Source organism: Serinus canaria, chromosome Z (assembly GCF_022539315.1).
Source record: "Serinus canaria isolate serCan28SL12 chromosome Z, serCan2020, whole genome shotgun sequence".
Taxonomy (NCBI): Eukaryota; Metazoa; Chordata; class Aves; order Passeriformes; family Fringillidae; genus Serinus; species Serinus canaria.
The window spans coordinates 29469979-29489549 of record NC_066343.1 but is presented as its reverse complement, the minus strand read 5'-3'; the positions used below and the strand labels follow the sequence as shown (position 1 = coordinate 29489549).

The window sequence follows — 19571 nt, the reverse complement described above, 5'->3', positions numbered from 1 at the left end:
ACCAACAATTGCACTGGAGCAGTTCATGTGTTGTGTGTTGGCAGCCAATAACAGTTGGATACCAGTGGTGGAAAGGGGATGAGTTTGTTAAGTCTCTGCCATTGAAAAGCAAATCACATCTAGAACACTTGTGTCTCTTGGCAGTATTTAACTACCAAGATATACTGGAATATAAGAAGAAAATCGTCCCATTTTGCAATTGTTACCAGATGATAAATTGTCTACACCTGGTGAGCTAATACAATCTTTCTTCTCTAAAACTACTGACCTATGAACTGCACAATACCCATTGTGTAAGAAGGAGAACTGGAAGTTCACCAGCCCCAGTGCCCTGCCAACTCAGCCAGGTCAACTGGAACATTGGGGTCTCCAACCACTAGGGACCACCAGAGTGACCCTGAGGACAGAAGAATGCATGTGTAAAGGGGAGGGAAAATATGTTATTAATTTCAGGGAAATTATTATGATATGTATATTTGGTCTGGGACAATGGATGAATATGTATGTAGAATACATAAAAACAGCAACTTTCAGGTACACAATATGCATGGATTTGGGAGGAGCTATTCCCCCATGCCAAATATAAAATGCCTGCTCCTTAATGCTACATTGGTGTTAAGGAGGTTTTTTTTTAATTTTAGCAAATTTTTGGTAACACAATGAACAAGTTTGTGAGAGCCTAAAGCATGAAACAAAAAGCCTAGGATAACAGATGCAATCTTATAGAAAGCCCCACTATCTACTAAATGTTGTCTGCTAATAGATATTGATAGAGTGCTTTAAGGGGCATCAGAGACCCATTTCTGGCTTGCTAGGCTTTTTACAAATAGAATTGTATGACTGTCCTGTCTGAAAACAAGAAGTATCCAAAGTATTTACTGCAAAAGAGATTCAGCTGCAAGTAAAAAAGATTTTCTTTTTTTTTCTGTTACAGTACTCTGAGGTGTTGGAGAAATGCCTGGAAATAAGCAAGTTTTTCAGATCTTCCACTCCACATAGGAGTTTTGAAGTCAGCCTGTGGGCAGCATGTCTAAGTGCACCTAATGACCTCCAGACAGCTAAAGTCCATCTTTCACATACCAGGCAGACTCAAGGAAAGCAGTCCTTGCCTCGGTTTGGGACTGCACTCTCAGGTTTGTTGCCTGCATACACAGATGCTCTGACTCTGAGTGGCCTTGCAGTGCTCTTGAGGAGATGGCCTACAGATATTCACCATGTCCAAATCAGGATTTGTGCTGCTCCTTCCCTGGAGGAGGAGCTGGGGAGCTACCTAGGGCTGCTTTTGGTACTTCCAACTCAGAAAGAATAGATTACATGCTCTTAGTGACAGAAGGAGTCCCTGATCCTATCACACTATGAAACACTTACCTCCACCTTTGTGCACTGGCTTGTCTCTTCACATGAGATGTGGGTTCAGGCACGTGGAAGCATCTCCAGAATGGTGGATGTGTGCCGTGGTGTTCTTTGGGTTGATCCATGCACCTTTTGAGTGGAATCTATACCAAATGTGGTTTGTATCCATGTATATCACATGTATTTCTTTTTAAACAACAGATTATCGGAGAGGCAATTTGCTCTTCAGCTAAGTTAGAAATCTCCAAAAGTAATTTCATGCAAGAAATACGCTTCTGAATATTCCAGCATGTGCAAAATGTCCTCCTGATCTTCTTCCCTGAATGGCTGATAATCTGATGAGGGGAATAAAAAATAATATAAAGTATATTTGGACTCATGTCCCTGTCATCATTTAGTTATGCTAGCCCTTATGAAAAAAGCAAAAAAAAACCCAACCAAACAACAACAACAACAACAACAAGAACAAAAAGGTGCAGTAACGCAATTGCAAAGACTGAAGAATTTTGAGGAATATTAAAAGAAGAGGACAAATGGAACAGACATTGAGTTTTCTCTGCAACTGGAATGACAAAGTTTTTGTCATGTCATCATTAAAAACTTTTTAAGGGAGAAAAGGAAATCATCATGGTACTAAGGAGTGAGGGCCATAAGAGAGAGAAAATTCATAAGTAGGTGAAATAATTATCTATGTGCAGACTTCCTCCTACCAATGACATTTTGCATCTCTATAGGAAAATAGATATGATGGCATATAGATTAGGAGACAGTACAAGTTGGTAAGTTAGGTCTAGAAAAAGCAGCAGAAAAAAAGTGGTTTACTGTCTTCTGTAGAATTATGTGGAAGGCTCTGTTGATTCTCCCATGGAAACTTCAGTTGATTCTCACATTGCAAACATTGTAGAATGGAATCTTAGCCCATGGAGTATATTAAAAATGGAGGGGGGAGAAGATGTGCAAGGATTTATTGATAAAACATAAATAAAATCCAGCCCTTCTGCCAAGGACGTCTGTAAGGTGTCCTGTCACTGGCTTTGCCATCAGTTTCAGGAGCACTTCCAAGCCCCAGTGTACAGCACTGAAGTTTGTTCAAAACAGAGAGGATCCCAGGGCCTTTCATAATCCACCTACACACAACCACGATGAGGAATAAAAACACAGCCTAGCTGTAATTGAAACTGGGTGGGGTTAGAGCAAACCTCATTACTGAAGAGGGACCGGTGACAGCAAAGCACCATGCTGGGATGCATGAGGGCTACCTGAGGAATGGGTGGGCTGCTCAGAGTAGGCAGCAGGGACCGTGGGAGGCTCTTCTCAAGTTATGTGCTGCTGTAGGACTGAAGCACAGGAAGATATCCCCCAAAAACCAGTACTTCTGCTCTGTATGTTTGAAGGGAAAGGTCTGTGTCTGGCAGCCCTGCTCTAAAAGACTGCCTTACTCTCAGTTGTGGGGACCAAGGAATTGTTATTCCCCACTCACATCCATTAGAGACCTCCTCCTCTGATTGATGGCTCTACCTGGGGCCTCTGTGTGGGAAGGTGGATATATTATATAATAGATTATATGATTTGCATGCAGTTGAGTCTGGGTCTCTGCATGTTCAGACTGAAGACCTACAGTTGGAGATGATGAATGGAAGGTTTTATTTCATGTCTTAACAGATGATTCTACTGGACCTGTAATCAAGCTAATAGGCTACTGATGAGAATTTCAGAGACATGAACAGACCTTGAGCTTAGCTGTACATTGAAGTAGGGGAGAGCAAGCATCTGCTTCATCTAAGATCTAAATTAGAACTGAAAGAAAATAATTTTTTCATGAATGGAAAGTGAACTGGACTATGCCTTAGGGTGGGATCATATTCAGGAGGTGGTACTGTCCATAAGGAGGCCACGAAAGGAGTCATGACTGTCCAAAGTCCTCAAAAGCAAAACTCCAATGGCCTTACCCTCCTGCACTTCCACTTGGCACCACAGATTCTCAGAATATCCTGAGGTGAGAGGAGCCTACAATGATCATCAACCCCAACTTTTAAGCAAACAGCTTTTCAGGGATTGAACACACAACTTCATCTTACTGACACCCTGCTCTTACCACCTGAGCCATTCTCAGCTACTCTTCAACAAGGTCCAGCCTCCAGCTATGCTACTCAAGGGAACAGTGCCCCAAAAACTGATTTTAGCTTGTTTCCATCAAGTCTGCTTTCTTGCATTAAACATGCACACTTTTTTTGAGCAATAAAATATTTGCACTATCTTTTGGCCTGTCTTGTTGAAGTTATTGTTCCCTCTGCAAAGTTCTGTGACAAGCTCTTCTTCTTCCATGTTTTTGAGAATGTTTATTACCTCCTCTTGAAAGTCTGATTTTCCTCATGTGTCATTTTATTCTCTACACAGTAAGTACTTTTTGTATTCTTCCTTCTTAGAGTCATCTATTGCAAGGGTTTTTGGAAACTGTGACAGTTTTTGTTATGTTTCTCTGTGATTGCTGTCTGTTCTAATAATACATTTCTGTGATAAGGACAGGTAGCTGCTCAGCCTTTTGGCACTGCCTTTCCCTTAAATCTATTACCAGAAGAGCAAACCCAGAATGCATCATTCACATTCTCAGCAGGTCAGAACAGATCAAAATTTTCTTTTTGTACAATTGTTAATGTACTGATTACAATTCAGTACTTTGTAATATTTCTTTGTGGTTTTGTAATGCTTCTTAGAGGGACTTGCTGACTGAAAGAGAAGTAATAATATGGTGATTGCAACTATCAGTTGCTTTTGGTACCTTAGGACTTTATCGGATGTTACAAAGTCACAAAATTGCCACTTCACAGCTGGGAATCTGAAATTTTCAAGGACACAAACATCCTCCCAATCTGAGAGTAGCATTTGAACATACACAGGCTGAAGTGAGCCAGTAAAACAGCCCAGTTCTATACACTTTTGATTTTAGAGGAAAATACACCATTGGGATGGTGCAGCACTTGTTCTTCTATTTATTTTGAATTAATTAAATAACTTGCAATAAAAGGACTTTTTCCTTCTGTGATTTTTTTAACCTCTGCCTGTAATATGTATCCAAAAGATGTTAAAATACCTAAAGATCTCTAAGTAATTTTCATATTTAAAGCCAGTTAAAGCAATTTTAGATACAGTACAGAAGGTAAAGGTATAATACGTAAATATTGTGTACAAAATGGGGCAAGTACATGTCTATTTCCTGCTTCTTTTGCATAGAAGAGTCACAGTCATCATCACTTAGACTTTATTTACAGAGCACTTGGAGAGCAAGACAACTGGATTTGCCTGGACTTACCTTTCCATTGCATTTCTGAAAATCAGAAATCTCTCAGCTTTGGTTTGTATTTTGTCTTACTTGTCACTTTGTGAAGAAATCTGTGTTGTCTGTGCACTGCAGAAAGCCTACACTTCAGCTGCTCATTCTGTCTATGGTAAAATGCACATAAACATTTTCAATTGGAGCACTGTCTTTTTAAAAAATATAACACTACCATTTCAGTAATTCTGCTTTTTTTTCCCCTTTACTTATGGAGATCAAAAAGTACTGTCGGTTGCTAAAATTAAAACTTTCTTTCCTTTGTGTTCAATAGTCCTTAATTTTTAGCAAGTAATTATTAAGTCATTTACAGAAGTTATCTACCAAAAGCTCCTGAGCTTTGTTATTTTATGTGGCTTCTATTTTATCCCAACCTCCTATTCCACAAAAAGATTCCAAATGAATTTATTTTCCAGCACTTAATTACCACCAGAGATCAGATGTTTGGCTGATTCACAGACAAGCTTAGTGCCTTCCTCACAGCTGTGGTTTTTCAAGTAAGAACTAGCTTCCTGATTTCACCTTCTTCCCTCTTGTGATCTGATTCTCTTTGTGAGTAAGGGCTTCATCGCTCTTCCTTCTTATATGACTGCAAGATTTTTCACTGTAGGTAAGGCTGGGGTTTACTATTTTATACAAATACATTTATATATCTAAGTGTGTATATATATATATATTTTTATATACACAGACGAATTTTTATAAGAATATATTACTGAGTGCTCTATAGATTTTTTTAATTAGTTTGTGTTTACTTTTAAAGTAGTGTGGTAAAAAATTATAACAATCTTGATAAGTAACTGTGGCAATATCTTTACAGTGAATTCATTTTAGCAAAGGGCACCGTTATCCTTTGCATAGTAACTTTTGAAAGAGCTGACAAGATAAAATTTTATGTAAAAAACTGCAGTTTTTCAACTGTTTCTACTTTTTCCCAGTTTTTAATATACTTTTCAAATAATGTTCGAAGCTGACATTTTGTTGTTGTGAGAAAAGTAAGTAAGCACTGTGTTCTCCCCAAAGGAAATTGGGGTTAAAATGGCTTTTGAAAAGGTCGTTGCCTGCATTGAAGGGTTGTATAATGTGTCCTCTGATCAGACACCCTGATTATTTATTCTTCAATAATGAGCTTTCAAAGTGATCATCTGCAATACGGTGAAATTCACAGCAGCATACATTTATGCCATTCCACAAGACAAAAAGAGATTGCATCCCTAAACCTCAAGGGGTAATCTCTAAACCTCGCTGCTCTAATGGCTATCTTTATACCCTACTTATTTTCTCCTTATTGCTGTCTCTCAGAGGTTTCTCTCCTACCTATCAGACATTCAAGATTATTCCTAACAAGTTTCTACAGGATTTCCAACAGAACTGTGCAGGTATCAATTTTTTTTGGTATCACTTTGCAGGAGGTTTGTTAGTTGGGGTTTGGATTTTTGGTGTTGGTTTGGTTTTTTTTTAAACTGCAACAGACTTTTCAGACTTCAGCAGACCCATGATTTAATTACAGTTATTACTGTTGATAAGTGAAATAGGGAATAGTTGGAATGTCTCAGTCTTCTGTAGGCGGTATAAATGGCTTTTGGTCTGGTGATTTTCATATCCAGAAACTTTCACTTTAAATAAGGGGTGGAGTGCTTTATGACAGCTTTGCATTTGTTGAAACAAGAAAAAGAAACAAAGCTCTCTCTTCAACACACAGAATCAGCCATTTAAACATTAATGCTTTCTTCCTTCATTTAAAGCATTTTTTCCTTGTATTTTTCAAGTACAAAGTAAAGAAGAACAACTGCGTGTCCAGTTCCCATGGAGTATCAGAGCTTCTTCCTTGAAGAGGTAGCTTAAACTAGACAAATAAAAAAAAAAAAGTTTTGCAGTTTTATTCTGGATATAAAAATGTCTAGTATTCTCAGAGACTAGTGCTTTTCACTTTATTCAAACCACCAACTGGCAAACCTCGGTGAGTTTTCTGTTGGATGTAAAATTTGGTCCTGCTCTGAGTTTGGTGAATGATTAGCTGTCACATTTCCAAATTACACAGATATCTCTGACTCCTGCAGTATTGCGCTCAACAGTTGTTCCCTGAAACAAACTCAGCATCACTCCCCTTTTTCTGTCCCTTCACCTTTGTTCCCTCCCACCCAGCCCTTTACAGACCTTCTGTGTCACACTGTCCCTTCCTGCAAGCATCATCTCTTCACACTGTCATTAGCTGACTTCCTTGCTTCTTTCAAAGTTAAGGTCAGAATGATCTTCCCTCTGCTGTCCATGGAGATTTGTTGTAAGAATACCAAGGTTTTAGCCAGGAGAGTTGTGAGAATCGTGCTTTTTACAGGCCTCATCTGAAAAAATGTTTTTCAAGATTCAGAATTTCAGCACAAATATTCAGAAAGAAATCAGAAAATAGGATGTCAGGGACACATCTTATGGTAGCAGTAACATTTTGCCCTCCCTATGTTTTATATAAACAATTTTCCTCCAGTAAGGTGTTTTTTATAACCAGATAAATTAAATCTTTATGACACAATGGGAGGTTTTATTTTTTCAGTGTTGCTTCCTGCGTAACTCAGATGAGCTTCCGTTGGTAATATTTCTGATACCTTTTCTCCTCTGTCACTGCTGGGAAAAAAACACGTCTGTTGATAGGCATCAGTCAAAAAAATTACTTTCTCCAACCTAAAATGGTAACAATTGAACATCTGTGGATTTGTACACCTAGATGAGAAATCCAAATGTTAAATTAATATATTAACAATGTTTATAGTTTTATTACCCTGTAATTATATCATACCTCCTGATTGTTTTTCTTTTCATCCCTGTCTATAAAAGGTAGTTGCCTGAACCTGTTGTGAATGTCTGCACTTTTAGCGTTCGTCCCAGTGATGTTTTGCCAGGTTCAGTGGAAGAAAAGGCAGTTGTAGGGATGGAATTGTTATACTGGAGGATCTATCAGACAGTGAACTAGAGACAGCTGGAGACTTGATTTGGCCCTGTAGCTGTGTTTGGCATCCTTTCTGCCAAAAGTCTGTGTGGAAGGGGTCATTAAATGCAGAATTGAACAGTGGTGGCTGGGAAGTTACAGCAGGGCTAAGCTATGTGGTGTCAGGGAATGAACTGAGGGTAATAACACAGGGAGAAGGAAACAGTTAGAGTTCTCTCAGCTCACTGCTGACTGACTTAATGCTGTTATTCTCTTTCTGTTAGATTCCAGGAAAAAAGCCCTTTGTGTGCCTCTGTATTTTTTCATCTTCCAATCAGAATAACTGCAGAAGTCAGCATACTGGCTAGTATTGGCTAACCACTGAAGCCCAAGATGAAACATTATCACTGTTTGATTGTAGCAAGGGAGTCCTTCTTATATCTTGGCGGCAGCCGAGACTGGGCTTAACTTTGTTCACACCTGTGCTACAATTGCTATTTCATTATAAAACTACTTTCATGACATGGAAGACGCTTTGTGTTAATTATTCCTTATTTGTTAATTTTAAATGCCAACTTGCATTTTACTTTTATTTTATTAATGAAATTAAATATTGTTAAATATTAAAATATGGGTTATTCACTAATTATATTGGATAAGAGTCTGAGTTTTTTCTGTTGATTTTGGACAGCAGTTTCTGCAATGAATGTTCGGAAGAACTTCATGGAAAACAATCCCATTATCCACATAATTTCACAGAGGCAAGGAAGCATTTTGCCATTGCCACATCTATCTGCTTCAGCTGTCTGGGGGATGGAAAACAGGAGGGGTTTGGCACCCATGGTAATTTTTAGGAGTACAAAGCAGTGTTTTATGCTGAAAATAAATGCAGGATAGTTGGGCCAACAAAATAATAGAGGTGTTCCAAGCTGCAAGATTTCAATGATTATTTGTAAGCAGCCCTTTGCTTTTGTATTACATCAGATGGTCTCTGAAATGCTTATGGGTAAGTTTTTGAAATGTTTATGGGTAAGCTTTACAACTTGTGCTATATAGTTTATATAAGTTTTGCAAAGCATTGTCCCACCAGATACAATTGCCTTCAGTGAGGACAACTGCCTCCAAGTGAGTCACTTAACAGAGCTAGAAGGTAAATCTCTGAGTTCTGGTTGAAGAAGTATGACAGTCCTGAAGCTGGAGGATACTTGGCTTTCTAGATTGAATACTATATTAGAAATTCAGTAGTGGGAACTATAGAAAAACACACTAACAGATAAAATTCCCCCTCTTCAGCTTCAACCCCCTTAAGGTGTTTTCAACACCTTAGTTATTAGTTAAGTTTTTTTATTAGTGCTCCTGAAACTTCCTTATCATCAGCTGATTTCCATTTTAAGGGAGCCTATGGCTGAATTTAGTGGAAGATCCTGATTTATTGGAGAACTGGAGAGAGTTTTAGCTAACAACTGGTCAACTGAGATATTCCCATAAGCTAAAATTGCTGTTGCTTAACTGAAGGTGCGCCAGCTCATAATGTCACTTTTGGCTTATTGTAGACAAGAGAGGTCATCTGCAAGCTGCTGGTGACAGAACTGTCACCTCCAATTCTTATAGCCAATCAGCACTTTTTTCCTGATGCCTTTCAGGAATTACCTGCTTGAAGTTTAGGAATGGCAGAAATAAAATGTTGAGCATTGGGCAAAACATCTGTTGAGTAACTTGACCATGGGGATAGAGGAAGGATTGGTAAGTTGGTGCATAAACTGCATCAAGGGAGGGAGGCCACATTTTTTCATTTTCTTTTACCCTTTGATCTCCAGACAGTCCATTGGAGTCTCTCTAGGAAAAAATGCAGAGAAATATCAGGATATGTGTGTAGCTATCTGTTGTCCACAGAAGACTCAGCTCTTCACACAAATGGCAGAGCTGCACAGATATTAAAGGTGAAATTTCCATTGCTACCTGTGGGAATTTTACCACAGGAAGAGAACAGGTCTGGGCCCAACATGTGAGATTTTTTGGTCTGTGTTGGTTCTGTTGACACTGAAGGTCCTAAAGAGAGATAACCCTTATGATGGCAAACTGATACTTAACAGTGTCCTGTCTGGGCTTGCACAGATGAGTGATTCACTTGAAATGCTTTTTACTTTGAGTCAATTGTATGGCTTTTGGCACTGAAATTTTTAGCAGACAAATTTTTAGAATTTGCTGATTTTGAGATCTTTTGAACACACAAGTAATGCATGATATTTTAGGGTCACAAACATAATTTTGGCTTGGTGTGATGGGGCAATTTTTGCATTGTCATCTTGGAGGTGTTCTTCTTCATCCTTTGACCCCATGTATAATGAATTTGAAACCAAACATGATAACTTCAAATGGTGCAGCTCAGGGTTGACATTCAGGAAGCTGCTGCTGCCTTGGTATCTCTACTCTTCCTCTGACAGTGCTCCAGTCATTATTGTGGAACTTCCTCTCGTTCCTTTCCTCCATCTCGTAGATGTGATTCTTGGTCTCAGATCTATCCACACATTTTTCATGGGAGTTATTGTGCTTGTTCCCATTGGTCTACTCATGTATACTTCAGGAAATGCATGTAGTAAGGGCTCTGAGTCCCCAAAATCCTCTTACAAGGCTGGCTACATAACCTTACCAATCAGAACAACTTGAGAGCTGCCATAGAGGGTGGCTGATGTACCACTATTCAGATTTTCAAAGCATTGGATTCAGAAAGGTTTCTTCCTGGAAAATTAAATAGATAAGAAAGAATAAACAGATTAAAGAGAATAATGTGGGCAGACTTCACGACACAGCTGGGGTATTATGCATTTTGGTTGATCCTTTGATCCACCTTCCAAATGCCATGTTAAATACAATTTATGCTGAACGCTAATATGAGAGATCTCCTATTTATTCCTTTGTTATTTCAAAGTTTGGAATGACTGTTCAATTTGTACCTTGGTTTCCAGGACTGTAATCATAAAATAACTATTGTCAGACAATATATTAAGGATAAGAAATGGATGTGTTCATAAAATATGAAGTTTATATGCAAAAGGGAGCACAATTCTGGTCTTCTCTTTTTTCCAAAACCCAACCCACAAATTTCATACACATTAATGTATAACAATGAATGGATGAATTAACATGAATGAAATACATATTTTTAAGCTAATTTAATATTATTTTCTTGCAATACAATTTTTTACAATGCCGTCAGCTGCATCCCAGTTTCTCCATTTAAAAAATCTTATATAGCATCTTGCAGTTGAACCCTCTTTGCTGTGTAACAACAAAGAAAGAATCTGCTTTTCTACTCTTATATTTGGAATGTGATTCTAGGTCCTGAACTTTGAAATTACTTGATCATGAATTTTACTCATGCAAAAGTCTCACTTGAAACTAGTAAATGTTTAGGTAACTGAGGATTGTCCACAAGAGATCAGATTTGCAGGACTGAAATTTTACTATGTCCCAGACAAAAAACAAAACAAAACAAAATAAAACAACTGTTTAAAAAAAAAAGTGTTTGAGACCAATTTCCCTAAAGAGAATGACTGGTTAAAATCACTTTTCCATAAATGAAGAGATGCTTCCCTAGTCACTAACTAGTTTTTAGAAAAAGTGTTTGGGGAGAGGTTGAAGAGGGGAATAACTCCTAAACAAAATTCACTGTTGATATTTATTGGGAAATTATTGCATACGTACATACAGCTTAATTTTTGTTTTTTAATCTTTAGACTGGAGGACTCAGAATAGAAAAAATTAGAAATATATATTTTTTAATTTCTTTGAACTGAATTTGTTTCACTGGCTTGAAAAAACTGAGACCATGAACAAGAAGCATTTTTCCCTGTTAGTTGTTAAAATACACAAGCACAGTCTTTTCGTGCATTTAGATCTTGAGCCAAAATTAACTGAAGCCTACATCAAGATTCACATTTTCTTGACTGGATTTTTCTCAGATTTATGAGTGGAGGACATTTTTATAAGTCTAGCAAATTATGCAAATGGAGCCCAAGCAGTGCTGCTGTAACTGTAGCGATCCTTATTGCATCCCCAGAATCTCTCCAGACAAAGAGGTTTAAGATGCAGTGACAGAAACGTAAAACTGAAAGTCTTTACAAGAGTCTGTGCTTCTGTAAATTTTTGTTAAAAGCCTCCATGGCAGCTGATCACACACTGCTTTGGAGAGCTTGATTGATTTCATACAGATTGTTTTGCTGCTAATGAAGCCAATCTCTTCTTTCCCAGCACGGAGAGCAATTGATCGCTTCATTAAGCACTTCTATCTCCCATCACTGTACTTTTATATCCAAGTTAAACATATCCACTCATCTCACTTCTTATTCTATAGGGCTTGTTTTCCCAGTCTGTTACCCTTCGTAATTTTGGAGTGCAGTGCAATCAATCTTTCTTTCAAAGTCAGATCCAAGAAAGGATACAGGACTAAATCTGCAGTGAATATTAGAGTAATTAGCTTCCAAATCTGCTATATAACACTCCTCTGAACAACCTCCCAGGATAGGTTCGTTTTTCTCATTCTTTCTAAGGATTCTATGCCATGCTCCATCTCATTTTATATGTGCCCTTTTTTTTCTGAGCAATTTCTTATAATATAAATATGTCAATTTCAAGCAAATTTGATTGAAGAATACATGAGGATGCATAGTTCTTATGAATTTTGTGAAAATCTGTGTCTGAGACATAACAGGTTGGGTGGTTGGCATGTATGCCCTGTCCATTCTGTCACTGAAATCCACATCCAGCTTCCTCTTCATCTGGCATGTGAGGGAAAAAAAAGGGGATTTGAGAGAGAGAGGAATTTGACAAGAGTCAGAGTATATTGCAAATATTTTTGAGGGAACTTGACATTTAGGAAGAAATAGCTGCAGGTGTTGCTCTGGAAGAGACTAAATAAAAGTCAATATTTCATTGGTTCCACCACTGACAGCAATTTATTGGGATTTTTTTTTTGTTTGTTTTATTTTGAATTTGAGTTTGGCCATTTATTTGCTCATTGTCCAAAACTTTGATCTGCTGGCTAATTTTCAGATTGCCATACACTGTAATCCTGATATGATTTCCTTCAATTATGCTCCTGGATTCCTGGTATTTTATGCCTTCTTCCCAGGTACAGTTTGCACTTTGAAGTACATACTCTAAAAAAAAAATTAATTGGGGGGAATACACAGGTAACTGAAATACAGCATTTAGATGCACTTGATGGGAAATTTCAGTTGCTGTACATAATAGGACAGAAAAGAAAAATTATGCAAAAAGTCATCTTCATATACCCTCACTTTTTCCCAGAGGAAATCTGGGCATCTTTTCAGCAGCCCTAGTTTACTTTGCCCATGCTTTTATAAAGTTTGTACTGAAATATTTAATGCAGAGAATTCCTTGCTTACCCCAAAAGTTATGCTTACTGCATGAAAACCCTTCTGCAGTAGGAATATGCTAGATTTGTCTTCTGAGACTTCTCTTGCCCTGAGGAGTGGAACCAACTGCGCAGCGAGAGAGACTGACCATATTCTCACTTCCTTACAGTGATCTCTTTTAACTCCGAGGTTACCTGTGCACTTGGTGCTGGTGAAGAATTTCACTTTGTTGTCTGCAAAGGACAGGTTGTTTGGATAGAGAATTCCAGCCTGCAGAGTGCAATACTTCCCAAAGGGATGGGATAATTCAAGTGTTAACAGCAAAATAGACTATACATTCAACAGCTGCAATAATATCGCTGTTTAGTTGATTAGCCTTAACGTAAATTAACTGCTGGTTCATCTGACTTATATTCTTCTTCATTTTCCAGTCTTACCAATCTGATGCTGTACTCATAATTCAGACAAACTAGAACACAATAAATGAAAAAAATTTACTAATTCCAGCTGTAAATATTAACATGTGGGAAAGCTGTATACAGCTGCAATATTTGCATTTACAGTGTTTATACAATGTGCCAGAGTAGACAAAAGGTGCACAGGCATTCTATTCATGGCTTAATTTTGGAATGATAACAGAATGTTTATTTGAGTTTTGGTAATTTTTACTGGAGAAAATGAAAATATTTCCTTAAATATTGGCAGGCAAGACATCAGTTGAAGAGCAAAAGAATAATTTTTTATTTGTGTGACTTGAAACAGTCCACTTTATTATATTAGGTCCTCAGTGTGGTGCAAAAATAACTGCACTTTTCACATTCTTTTTAATGTCAAAAATAAATTCAAAGCATTTTACATCATTAAAGGTGAAGCTCCTGCTGTTTTTAAAAGAGCAGGCATTAGTCCAAAAAAATAACTCTGAAACCAGGCATCATTGCACGACCTGTCTACCTTGAGAACAAAACTGGGAGGATATCAATGGCCAAAGATATCCATCACTGGAAATTAGGTCTTCTACATGTGCAGTGTCACATTAATTTCACTTTATTTGCTAGTTATGATGGATAGAAGAGCAGCAAAAATATGTGATCATCTAAGACTTATGTAAGTAATCAAAAATCAAAACAGATATTGATGTTTGGTAAGGAAAGTGGGTATGCTGACCCTTGCTCCCAGGTCAAATTTCCCCTTAAAGAGGGAGTTATATGGATGAGAATGATGCCTCTCCTTTATCTAAGCAGATGCACGTGTGCATGCACATGTATGTATATGTGTATATGGGCGTTTCTTTCTAGATACCAATTTAAATGAAAGAAGTAAAACCAGACTTATGGTAAGAGGCTTTAATAGCTTTATAAGCTTTTGTATCTGCATTTTGTGAATGAGGAAAGGGGAGGAAGCTAATATGTTTCTGTGCTGATCTATATGTACCAAACACAGAAATATGCACATGAAAGCATATGTATTTACATATAAGCATAAGTAAAATAGGAAAAAGTAAAGACTTGACTGTAAAGCTAAAAATCTGAAAGCAGATGCATCTTTTCCTTGAAGTGAGACTTTGTGGGCAGCAAAACCACTTTTTTGTCATTTTTAAGTCATCCCATGTCGTAACGTTGGAAAGATTAGATTCACTTGTTGTCTTTCCCCTTGGTTCTCGGGTCTTGCACAGTGCTGAGAGGCACTTGGCAAAGAAAAAGGCAGCATATAAATCTTCAAAGACATGGATAGAATCTGGAGTGGCACAGTAAACCATAGCTTGAACAGAGTGATCTTCAGGGGCAGACAGTGGCAGTGTGGGACCTTCCTCTGTAATGTCTGGTACAGATGTTATCTACAGCTGTTTGTGTAAAGTTACTGCTCTGCACGTCTCAGAGCCACCAGGGGCTGTTAGGTTTGGACAAGAGACATTCGAGATAAAATTGCTCCTGCAGGTCTTTGGAAGCCTAGTTCTGCTCCCAGACACTTTCCTGATTCTGGCCCACATTTTGTGTCCCAAAGAGCTGTAGGATGGAGCCTGTAGTTTTTACCCAATAACAGGTTGTGGTGTTCTCTCTGAAGCATCACAGCTGTTCTTCTGTTTCTTCCATTTATGCCAATGCTCTTCCAAACTTAACGTATTTGAAGCAGATTATTTTTCTTATCCCAAATTCAGGACACCAGGTTCTGGAAGAAGATCATTTAGATAGTATTTTTTTGGGGTTTTTAGTTAGTTAGTTAGTTAGTTAATAATTATTTGATTCCTTTTTCTGTATAGACCATTCAGAATCACACACAGCAATGTAGACTTGTGAATGCTCTTACAGGGGAGGTCAAAGGCTTGGCAAAAAGTAAATGTACATTCTTCTTTTCTGACAAACTTGGCATATTTTTTCATTTGCACTTTAGGTCTTCCTTATTTCTCACTTTTCCAATATCACAAGTGGAATTCTTTATTATTTTACATGCTCTGTTGTAGTGAAAGAGAGTGTTTCTGTGTAGGTCTGATGAAAAATCCCTGGTTATTTTTTAATTTGATAGATCTCCATAATTGTCTGTAAGGCTATGTAATACTGCAGTTGAACTTCATATTCCTGTTTTTATAACATTTTAGGACATATTCCTTCTCAGCTAATAAGTAGCACACAGTAAACAAGGTAGTAATTTTATTTTTAAAAATCAAAAGAGGTACAATTGCAATGCATCTCTCTACCATCCCTTTACACTAAAAACAGGTTTCTTGAATGAGTAAGAATGACTCACGAGAGCATGCTGATGGTTAAAACACCTGACATTGCATTTAACCTATTTTATAACAGACATTAACAGACATTTCAGAAATAATTCAAGTTGTTATGGGATCCTTTATAAAAGCAGTCATGGTATGTAATGTCTGGGACTGTATGAAACTGGGTTACATAACTTGCTTAAGTCTTTTTCTTCCCTCCTCTTTATAAACTATTGATAGGGTGAGATACAAAAGTCTCCACAAAATCTCTGGCTTTTTTTTGGGGAGCTTGTTAATATTTTCTGAGTAGTCTGTGTGTGTGAATATACCGTGACCTATCCACACAATCATGTTTACATTGCCCACTCTGGCATCACCAGCTGCTTTCACTTTTTCAGTGGAATTCTGTGGAAGATTGAAAGAGGTGTTCTTTAATATAAATAAGTTTTATCATGCGTGGTTGTTATCTCACACAGCTTTTGAAAATTTCTTTACAAATGGATTGGTTTCTCTTTCCCAATTATTACTTTTTTATTAGGCATTGAAATAATGCTTATATAAGGAACGTGGGTATATTGACTATTGTATTCATGATCTATTTTGAGACAGAACAAAACCAACATGAAGCAATTTAAAAAAAACGGGATGGAAAAATTGTGAACTACATATTTGTATGTCTTCTTGGAGAAAAAAAAAGGTGGTTTTTATTTAGTCATTCTTAAAACCATAAATCAGGAGGAACATTACAGGAAAGCTGAGTTTTGACATGCTAAGTCTGAGCACCAGAAATTGCACTTTTTTTTTAGCAATGTAAAGAAAATAACTCTTTCTTCTGAAGAAAAACACTTAGAGAATTGTATTTTAACTTTGAGTTTCCAAATAACATTCTGCCAGCCAAATCAACTGAGAGATTTTGCAAAACAATCAATAACATGACATGAAAGCAGGTTACATAAGTAGGAGTGCATAACTTTTAAACAATGTTTATTAGTAAGTAATAAGAGAAGCACAGGCAAGTATCAATTCTGTCTGAATTCAGAGGGGTTTATTTCTGATGTTAGTCAATACATAATAACCTCAGGCCCTTTGTAGCCAGATGCTTTGATGCTGCACAGATCTGTTTTTGAGGCTGTTTCTACAAACTCTAATTAAAAATCAGAACAGGAAGCTTCCTTACAATTAGGTAAAAGGTACTGTATATACTTCTCCTAAAACAGCAACAAGTGCATTAGAATTCCATAACTATCAGACTATTATGAAAATAAATATTTTTTTAATATTGTTACAGATTTTCGCACTGGTTTTTGGAAAGAGAATTTTATAGAGTTCATTTGCCCAGGCATGCATCCAAAAAGGTGATTTTCAACAAGCCAGAGGATTTTGTCCTCTCTCTCATGAGTGAATATGCTTTGCCCTCACTAGGAAAAGAAAAAAATTTCATGTACTCTGAAATTTCATGCAGGAGACTTTCTTAAGACCAATGACCATCTTTGCAGATTTTCTACAAACTTCAAAAGCTGAAGAAAACAAATAGTTCACAGTGTTATTAATGTTAAGCATGACTCAAAAGAAAATAAAAATGTGGAGGACTGATTTAATTAAAAAAAACCAAACAGAATCAGCCGAAAAGAGCTTTTTGGGGTTATCCAGCATGGTTCTACCAAACCGTGAATTCTGAACAATTGAAAAATACACAGCTCTGCAGTACGGTGATGATAGAGAGCAAAGGTATTTTTGTTTGTATATCACCCATTTTATTAAATTGATCAAAGACATAAATATATTTACATTATCTACATTTTATGCTTAATTTTTACAATCACAATAGCATTGGGGTTAAGACACCAAACACATGCAAGCTGATTTAGGAATCTTGATTTTGGTTTTAGGGAGATAATTTGTACTGTCACACCTCAGTCGAGTAAAACATTTAAGCACATCTTTGATCTAAGCAGATCTGCCTGCAGCACTTGCCCATTTGCTTGGGTCTGTCGCTTTTACTGCTCTTTCCTTAAAATAATTTGCAGCTGCTCATCACAAACCATTGTGCTCTAAGAATAACAAGAGGCTCTTCCAGGCTTTCTTAACCTCCTCTTTTGTTGGCATGCTGCCAACAAAAATAAAATTTTTACTGAACATGATTGGAGAAAAAATAATCACTGTAGGTTTTAAAATACTCAATAGTCACTTGGTTCTCATGCAACTATTCATAAAAATCCTATTAAAAGCTACTCAATAGAAATCAACAAAATAAATCCAAAGACATCAATTTATTGTCTAGTTCCCAAGGCACTCACAACAAGTTTTTAAAAGCTGGTAGATTAAAACATAAAATGATGGATTTTTGTCTTTTCTCCATTTTTCTCTCTCCCTGGTCACAGCCAACAGATGGCACAAGACATCCTGTGAGCTTCTCCCTGACCATGTATCAGATGGCCTCAGCCAAAGGTGGGGTGAAGTGGTGGAGATTCTCCAGCACGCTTGGCAGCCCAGCTTGGAGATTGCTGTTTGCAAGAGAAGGGAATGTGCCAGCTTTCACAGATCTGTACTTGCAGGAGGAGACCTAGACCTGTGAGGCAGCACCCTGCCATCCGGCTCCTGGCTGGCACCCAGACCCTGTGAGTAATCCTCCAGTGGGGGAGGCATTCCAGCTGAAGGGAGCCATCTCTCATTCCTCAAGCCCCAGCAAAAACCCCAAATGAGCTTCTGTTTCCATAGGAAGAATTACCGGCTCACCAGGCACATGGGGCTCCCAAGATCTGTTCATCAGAGGATTTTGTGGATCATGGGTATCACATATGCTTAGGTAGAATGGGAGAACTTCTTCTCATGTGAAGGAGCCAGGATAGCAGATCTCCTGGCCACTCTTGGCTTTTTGGACCCTCAGCTGATTTCCAACCCCAGCTGGAAGTAAAAGGCAGGTACCCATTCCTCCTTGGCACCAGGCTGACAATACAGAAGTGTAGACAGCTGTGCTAAGTCCAAGAAGCTGGGAAACCCAGGTTTCTGGTGCTCACCAGCAATGTCACCTTGGTGTTCCGTGGCCAAAGATCAGGGCAGGCTCAGCTGTGGTCTTGGTGTCCCCTCATCACACGTAGCCAAGTCCAACACCCACAAGGCACACGGGGCAAACCTCAGGGCTCTGGGCTCCAAAGGTGAGCAAGCAGTTCGGCCGTGCCAGCACTCATTCTTACGCCTGTAAGCAAAACTCTTTTTCCATATATTCTTTGTTCCACTGCCAGTTCTCTGAATCACTGTGTCCTTTCCCTGCTTCCCCCTCACTTGTACTCACATCTAACTTGCTTATGTATTTTAAAAGATGAAAAAAGCACAAAGTTTTCTGCCTACAGATGTTTTGGGACACTGTTGCCTTTGCCATCTTCATTGGACAAGGCACAGAGTGCAGCAGGAATAAAAATGTGATTTTTTTTCCTTGATCTTTATGCTATTAATTTCATACTAATCAGCAGAAATAATTTCAAAATACCAGGAAAGCACTTAAAAAAAAAACAAACTTGACATCTAATAAATTATTTAACACCTCACCCTAACACAACCTGCAGTGTCTTTCAGTCATGTTATGGATATACACTCATCAGTTTTTGTGGTGCTTTGCATAAATTTCATTAATATGAACAGAGTAATATTAAAACACACACATAGACACAATTTTCTGGCTTTTCAGTTCATTATGAAATACTTCACCTCTGGGCAGATGACTAATATGCCCAGAGGTAAAGTATGCTATTAAATTTCTCTATCCTTGAGTTGTGTCATAGCCAAAAAAAGGGTGCAGTCACTCATAATCTTTATTAAATGAGCTGAATACACCCACTCAGGGAAAATGCTGTTGTATGACTTTAATGTGTCCTGCAGCAGCAT

The 19571-nt window shown here is 37.8% G+C and overlaps 1 long non-coding RNA gene across 1 annotated transcript in view; it reads left to right on the top strand.

Annotated features, from left to right (window-relative positions):
* Positions 1–5145: 5145 nt before the first annotated feature.
* The window catches only part of LOC108962927 (uncharacterized), a 33948-nt gene continuing 19522 nt past the window's right edge, over positions 5146–19571 (top strand). The window contains exons 1-2 of the long non-coding RNA XR_001991655.2: positions 5146–5294; positions 18071–18307. This is a non-coding gene — a long non-coding RNA (uncharacterized LOC108962927). The remainder of the gene's footprint in view (positions 5295–18070; positions 18308–19571) is intronic.